Below are 8728 nucleotides of genomic sequence, written 5' to 3' on the forward strand. Positions count from 1 at the left end.
CTCATCAGAGTTAGGAAAAGCTTGTGTCTTTGCAAAGTTGTGCTATTCTGTTTAAAATTTTCATTTATAGAGATTCAAAGATTCATATATGTGCTTCTATTTGTTTCAAGCCATGTATTTGCATATGTATGTGTATAGATGTGTTTAAGACTGTATGTACACATTCAAAAATAGATTTATTTTAATAGTAAATTCAAATATTTGGAGATGTTTCATTAAAACTTACTATAATAATAAAATCCCACAAAGTGACATTTGAAATAAATTGACTGCACAATGATTTCTACTCAGAACAGATTTTGTAATAAACCTGGATGGAGACTCACAACCTCACAGTAGTGACTGAGTTCATTCTGATTGTCATCACTGACCGCCCAGAGCTGAAGGCCCCATTGTTCAGACTCTTCCTCATCATCTATCTTATATCACTGATAGGCAACTTGGTCATGATCCTCCTCACCATGGTGGATTCCAGGCTGTGAACACCTATGTACTTCTTTCTCAGACATCTGATCTTGGTAATTCAACATCTGTGGGACCCAAAATGTTCAGAAATTTTATTGTAGATCAAAATACAATATCACTTTATTTTTGGGCTACCCAGTTGTCCTTCTTTAGTATGTTCATTGTTAGTGAATTTTTTATTCTCTCTGCAATGTCTTATGACCATTATGTGGCCATCTGCAAACCACTCCTATACAATGTCATTATGTCACAAAGAGTATGTTGGGTCCTGGTGGCAATCCCATACCTTTACAGTATATTTTTGGCTCTCATAGTCACCATAAACATTTTCTCTTCATCTTTCTGTGGCCACAGTGCTTTCAGTCATTTCTACTGTGATGGTCTGCCCTTGATTTCTCTGCTCTGCTCAAATAAAGAGGCAAGTGAAATGATAATTTTAATCTTATCAATTATTGACTCGATTTCTTCTCTAGTTATCATCCTTGTCTCCTATCTGCTCATTCTCAGAGCCATTCTCAGGATGAACTCTGCTGAGGGCAGACACAAAGCTTTTTCTACCTGCGGGTCCCACCTGGCAGTGGTCACTGTCTTCTACGGAACTTTGATATTTATGTATGTGCAGCCCCAGTCCAGTCACTCCATCAACACTGACAAGGTAGCTTCCATCTTTTACACCATGGTCATACCTATGTTAAACCATTTGATCTCTAGTTTGCGGAACAAAGATGTAAAAGAGGCCCTAAGAAAGATAGGGAAAAGAATACAAAATATCTTCTCCTAAAAATTAAAGGTAGAAAATGTTGTCATACTTAACCAGAAATAAATTTATATGTGTTATAAGTTTCAGAGAAGAAAACATTAAAAACTAATGCTTCTCTGAAGAGGAGACAGTTTATTAACAAAGCATTTGAAAAATTGAAGTAACACAAAGAATATATGTATAAACCTAAACAGGATAACAATGTGTTTGCTGTATGTGATGAGACAGTTGTCTCAGATAATTTAAATTTTTTTGATTATTCAAAGATTATTTTAATTTGCTAGTTTATAAAAGTTTGTTGTCTTAATTATTAGAGGCTTTATTTTTTTATTAATTTATAAAAATTTTCACTTCCGCACCTCCTCCCATTACCAGCCCACTCCCCGCACTCCCTTTCCTCCTCCCTCTCCAGTCCTAAAAGCAGTCAGGGTTTCCTGCCCTGTGGGAAGTTCAAGTTCCTCCCCCCTCCCTCCAGCACTAGGAAGGTTAGCATCCAAACAGACTAGGATCCCAAAAAGCAAGTACATGCAAACGAAACAAGTCCCAGTGCCATTATCAATGGCTTCTCAGACAGTCCCCATGTCAGCCACATTCAGAGACTCCGGTTTGATCACATGCTCAATCAGTCCCAGTCCAGCTGGCCTTGGTGAGCTCTCATCAGATCAGTCCCCTTGTATTAGTGGGTGAATGCTCCCCTCGCGGTCCTGACTTCCTTGTCCATGTTCTCCCTCCTTCTGCTCCTCATTTGGACCTTGGGGGCTCAGTCCAGTGCTCCAATGTGGGTCTCTGTCTCTATCTCCATCCATCGTTGGATGAAAGTTCCCTCTGATCCTGACTTCCTTGCTCACGTTCTCCCTCCTTCTGCTTCTCATTTGCACCTAGGGAGTTAAGTCCTGTGTTCCAATGTGGGTCTCTGTCTCTATCTCCATCCATCGCCCGATGAAGGTTCTATGGTGATATGCAAAATATTCATAAGTATGGTTATGGGCCAAGGCCAGTTCAGGCACCCTCCCCTCTGCTGTCTAGGGAACAAGCTGGGGATCTCTCCTTGGACCTGGGAACCCCTCTAGAATCAAGTCTCTTGCAAACCCTAAAATGACTTCCTTAGTTGAGATATATACTTTCCTGCTCCCACATCTATCCTTCCTCCCTCCCCCATCCCATTCCCCCAAGCTTTCCCCAATCCTCCCCTACTCCCTTCTCTCTAACCCTCTCCCCTTCCATCCTCCCCTCCCACGCACCTAAGGTTGCCTGGCAATCATGTCTACTTCCAACATCCAGGAGGATAACTATATGATTTTCTTCAGGTTCACCTTCTTATTTAGCTTCTCTAGGATCATGCATTATAGGCTCAAAGACCTTTAATTATGGCTAGAATCCACTTATGAGTGAGTACGTACCATATTCCTCTTTTTGGGTCTGGGTTACCTTACTCACTTAAGCGTTTTCTATTTCCATCTATTTGCATGCAAAATTCAAGATGTCATTGTTTTTTACCGCTGAGTAAAACTCTAATGGGTATATGTTCCACACCTTCTTTAACCTTTCTTCTATTGAGGGGCACATAGATTGTTTCCTGGTTCTGGCTATTACAAATAGTGCTGCTAGGAACATAGTGGAACAAATGCTTTTGTAGTATGATAGGCATCTCTCGGGTATATTCCCAAGAGTGGAATTGCTGGGTTCTGAGGGAGGTTGATTCCCAGTTTCCTGAGAAACCGCAACACTGATTTCCACAGTGGCTTCACAAGTTTGCATTCCCACCAACAATGGATGAGTGTTCCCCTCACTCCACATCCTCTCCAGCATAGGCTATCATTGGTGGTTTCGAGTTTAGCTATTCTGACAGGTGTAAGATGGTATCTCAAAGTGGTTTTGATTTGCATTTCCCTGATCGCTAAGGAGGTTGAGCATGACCTTAATGGCCAAAAGACACTTAAGGTCATGCTCAATTTAAATTTATTTTGTGAATTAAACTTTACAAGAAATTGTCTGGTGTTCACAAATATCTGACTTTTTGCTTTGCCTGCACTGTTATTATTTACAAACAGTTGGTTAATATTTACATACAGATGATATTCATATGTATTTTGATAAACTCTTAAAAATCTTGATCACAATGTTAGGAAACCACTTTGAGATTGAGATCCCTGTAAATCACAGCACTCAGAAGCCTTCTTTTCAAATGGAAACTTATGCCCTGATTTTACATCTCTTCTTTCACTCACATCCTATATAATTGCAAAAGCAATATTTAATGTCATGTGTTATTAGTTCATAAGTTAAATGTATCATCTAATTCTGTGTAAGTCCAAACATACATGTGTGTGTTTGTGTGTTTGTTTGCGTGTGTTTATGCTGACTTAAAATTTTTATGGCAGCTTTTACCCCCTTTGTCTTGTAACTGAATAAATCTTAATACCTTAGTTAATATTTTTTACTGAATGATTTAATGTTTCCTGTCTACCCGAAAAGTACAATAGTTGTAAGATAGATAATAAGTTTTGATTATTGAATGAAATGCCACCCATACAATTATCTGGAATGTGGAATCAAGTAGAATGCAAGCCAGTCCTGACTATATAGTTAGGCTGGGGTCAATCAGAGCTACATCTTAAAATAGAAATAAAGACCAGAATCACTCATAAAAGAATCTTTTATGTTTTGCTTGAAAAATCACATTGTGGATTTGACAACAAATCCAAGCTATCATGATATCATTTAAAAAATTTCTAATCCCTCTTTATATAAATTATTCTTTTGTTAAAAATAGTTTTTTTCAGTGAGTATATGGGTTTTGATTTTTCTTTAATTTTTTTTACAAAAGGAGAAAACACATGCTCTAAATAAAGGAGATTTAATTGTTATAAAAGAAAAATATTAATTACATATGAAAATATCAAAAGTACATGCTCGGTAAACATATTGTGCAAACACCAGATTCCAATAAGAGATTTACACCTCTATTCATGGAAGCAAAATAGCACAATCATTCGGATGAATTTTTATTTCACAAAAAAGCAAATGAGGATTTTCCAGAATTTGCTTGTGCTTGTTTTACTGTGTGTGGATTTTACTTGCTGCAATACAAACATATTAAAAGCAAGTAACGTTTTATTGTTTTTTTCATTATACATATCAATCCAAGTTCCCACTCCCTCCACTCCTCCCTCTACATACCCTTCCACACAACCCTCATCCGGAGGGTAAGGCACATTGCTTTGGGGAAGGTCCAAGGCCATCCTTACTATATCTAGGCTGAGCAAGGTATCATCCAAAGAGAATAAGTTTCAAAAAAGGCCAGCACATGCAGTAGGGATAAATTCTGGTGCCACTGCCAGTGCTCTTTCCCCCAGTCTGCCCCAGTCAGGCTACTGCCAACCACAATCAGAAGGACTAGTTTGATCCTATTCTTGTTCCTTCCCAGTCCAGCTAGAGTTGATGAGCTCCCATTAGCACAGGTAGACTGTTTCAGTGGGTAAACACATCATGGTCTTGACCTCTTTGTTCACATTCTCATTCTTCCAACTCTGTTGGTGTCTGCCTCTGTTTCCATCAGCTGCTGAAGGAAGGTTATATGGTGATATTTAAGATATTCAACAGTCTCACTACAGGACTAGTCAAGATTAGCCTCCCTCTTCTCTACTGCTTAGGGTCTTAGGAGGATCATCCTTGTGGATTTCTGGGAATTTCTCTAGAGCCAGGTTTTTTACTAACCCTATAATGGCTCCATCAATCAAGATTTCTCTGTCCTTGCTCTTATTTCTGCCCTTCCTCCTTTTCGACTATCCCATTCCTTCAAGTTCTCTTCACCCTTCTCCCTGCCTGTTCACCTTTCACCCTCCCCACTACTGCCATACTCCCATATATGATAAAGGACTGATCTCCAAAATATATAAAGAACTCAAGAAATTAGACATCAAACTTCTAAATAACCCAATTGAAAAATGGGGTATATAATTAACAGTGAACTCTCAACATGAGACTCTCAAGCGGTCAAAAGATACTCAAGTAAATGTTCAACATCATTAGCCATCAGGTAAATGCAAATCAAAACAACTCTGAGATACCATCTTAAACCTGTCAGAATGACTAAGATCAAATCACTAATGACAGCTCATGCTGGATATATTGCTTAACATTCATTTCCAAAATAAAAATAAAAATCATCCTATATACTTAGAAACTACTTATGAAACTGATAGCTCTATTTAGAACAGATTTTCTGATGAACTAGGGTGGATGCCCACAACCTTGCAGTGATGACAGTTCATCCTAATGGGCTTCGTATTGTGAGCTGCAGGCACCATTGTGCAGACTGTTCCTCATCATCTATCTGATATCACTAGTTGGCAACTTAGGCGTGATCTTCCTCACAGTGGAGGATTTCAAGCTGAAAACATCTAAGCGCTTCTTTCACAGATAACTCACAATGTCAGATATGGTTATTGAACTGCTGTGGGGTCAAAACTGTTAAGGGATTTTTCTTGTGGATCAAAATACAATATCATTTTATTTTGTGCTCTCCGGGTGTCTTTCTTTACTATATTGATTGGTAGTGATTTTTTTATTCTCTCTGCAATGTCTTATGACCGTTATGTTGCCACCTGTAAACCACTCTTCTACACCGTCATGATGTCACGAAGAGTGTCCTGGACACTAATCCCCATTCCTTACCTCTATGGTATGATTGCCTCACTTCCACATGTTACAAAGATTCTTAATTTATTCATCTGTGACCACAACATTGTTAGTTATTTCTACTGTGATGCACTTTTTTTGTTGTTACCTTTTTTTTCTCAGATAAACATGAAAATTAGGTGATAATTTTAACATTATCAGCTTTGAATTTGCTTTCTTCTCTTCTGGTGGCCATTGTGTCCTTACTATTCATCCTCACAACTATTATTCTCAGAGTGAACTCAGCTGAGGGCAAAAGGAAGGCTTTTCTCCTCCTGACAGTAGTAGCTGTCTTCTACAGAACTTTGATATTTATATATTTGCCCCCTATGTAAATTCATTCCTTGACACTGATAAAGTGACTTCATCTTTTACACCCAGGTATCTCCATGTTAATTCCCTTAATCTATAGCTTGAAGAACAATGTTATATATGATGCCTTTAAAAAAAAGTTGAAAAGCTATGCAGTATTGCCTTATAGAGTTTGTATATTGTTGAAAGCTATCTATATAATTCACAATAGTAAATAAGTATTCATAAAAGGAAACGTAGAAGATATGCTCTTTAAAGAGAAGTCAGATGTCAAAGACCAGCCTTGATGAAATTTGTACATTCCAGGGTAGGAGAGCAAGGACTAGAATTATTAAGCAAAGGGTACAGAAATATATGATAAATAAGAGAGACAGGAACACTCAACATTCAGTGAATACTGAATCCTGAATCCTCCAGATTTATTTTCCACATGCTTATATATTTCACTTCAAAAGGGGTGGGAGAGTTGTAACAGACTTCATTAACATGATATAAGGAGTAGATTTGAATTCCCTGACCTTTGATCCAGGTGGAGTAGATCCACCTCTATACTCAAAACACTAATTAACCATACCCTAGATCAGAATCTCTCCTTGTAGCCACACCTGTTGTCAACAACTTTGAGCAAGCAAAAATAAGCTCAAACTGTCTGATCTCCAGTCGAGGTGGAACAGGCTCACCTATATTGGTCTCCACAGTCAGATTATTTGTGTATATATGTATGTATGTGTACATGTAATACATATATATGGAAGAATAAACATAGCACAGAAGCATTGCTTTAGTATGAAAGGACAATAGAAGAAATACCAGTGTAAAAGTGTGCATGTGTGGGAGGACAAAATGAGTTGCTAGAGGATTTTATTGGATATTATATATTGGATATTGTAATAAATCATTCAGTGTTAACATGTGTCAGTTTTACTTCCTATAAGTGCATTCTCTCTCTCTCTCTCTCTCTCTCTCTCTCTCTCTCTCTCTCTCTCTCTCTTTCTCTCTCTTGCTCTCTCTCTCCCACTGATTTTTCAAGACAGGGTTTTTCTGTATAACAGTTGTAGCTGTCCTGGAACTAGCTGTTGTAAACTAGGCCGGCCTCAAACTCATGGACATCCAAATGTCTCTGCCTCCCAATTGCTGGGATTAAAGGTGGTGGCACATGCCTTTAATCCCAGCACATGGGAGGCAAAAGCAGGTAGATCTCTGTGAGTTTGAGACCAACCTGGTCTACAAGAGCAAGTTCCAGTACAGGCTCCAAAACTACAGAGAGACCCAGTCTCGAAAAATAAATGAGTTGACTGAAAAAAGTCAAACTTTATCAGTTTACCAGGAAGTGAAATATATTGCTTAGATATTAAGGTCTCATTCATATCAATGTACTCATCTTTCATATTACAGCCAGATACAATGCTCCCATCTCTCATTGCTGCATTATTTTCACATAAGGGTCCAATGATGCTTACTAGCTCAGTATACATATTGATTATACAGGAATTAATTTCAATCCATCATTTAATTTTGTCTAATTCTGAGCATATGTATATGTGCGTGAAGAGACTAATTGTGGTACACAGATTGAGTTCTCTAAGAAAGCATCTATTATGGTTCTTTCCTCTTATTAATGGCCTCTTATTAATTCCTTACTACCCATTTCTCTTATGGATAAGGTTTTTATTCTTTACATACAGAAAATAGATTTGTTTAAAAGTCACAGTCTAAAGTGACTATGGAATGAGAAGCCTACCACACAATGTGATGGCGCTAAGAGCAGAACTTCAAGGCCAGCCTTTGCTACATATCCGAGGCCAATCTGGGATATAAAAGATGACTTTAAAATGAAACACAAGTAGCATGCATAAAGGAATTGCTTTAAGTGTTGCTTTACACTAAACCATGGCTGTGCCCTCAAAACCAAATAGATACATCATATAAGTCATGTTTAATTGAAGTAAAATATATCTGTGGCAAAGAGTATCTTCATCAAAGTAAAAATATTACAACTTACAAAAAAAGCTATTTTTTAAAACGTGACGAATAGTTTGAATATTCCTTTGCTTGTAAGACAAAAAGATGACATATTTGAAACACTGTCTGGCAACAGAATCCACCATGGATTTCTTCATTTAAATATTTAATTTTAGTTTTAATTAATTAACTAATTTAGTTTGGTTTTTCTCTATAACCTTGGTTGTCCTGAAACTGACTCTGTAGATCAGGCTGGCCTCAAACTCAGAAATCCACCTGTATCTTCCTCCCGAATGCTGGGATTTAAAGGTGTGCACTGCCACCACCCGGCTTTAATTTTCATTTTTATGGTGGTATGTTCATGTGAATAGGGGTGTCCAAAGAGGTCAGAAAATTTCAGGTCCCCTGAAAATGGAGTGGTAGGTGTTCATAAGCCCCATGCTGTGGGAGCTAGGAATCATTTCAGATCCTTGACAAGAGCACCATGCAATCTTAAGAGCTCCAGCTCTCTATGGAGTATGCATTTCAATAGGTGGGCAAAAACCATTC

At 38.0% G+C, this 8728-nt stretch overlaps 1 pseudogene; it reads left to right on the forward strand.

Moving 5' to 3' along the window:
• The first annotated feature begins 314 nt into the window (after positions 1 to 314).
• LOC146894203 (olfactory receptor 8K3-like) lies at positions 315 to 1246 on the forward strand (annotated as a pseudogene).
• The last annotated feature ends 7482 nt before the right edge of the window (positions 1247 to 8728 follow it).

Source organism: Myodes glareolus, chromosome 3 (assembly GCF_982192425.1).
Source record: "Myodes glareolus chromosome 3, mMyoGla1.1, whole genome shotgun sequence".
Taxonomy (NCBI): Eukaryota; Metazoa; Chordata; class Mammalia; order Rodentia; family Cricetidae; genus Myodes; species Myodes glareolus.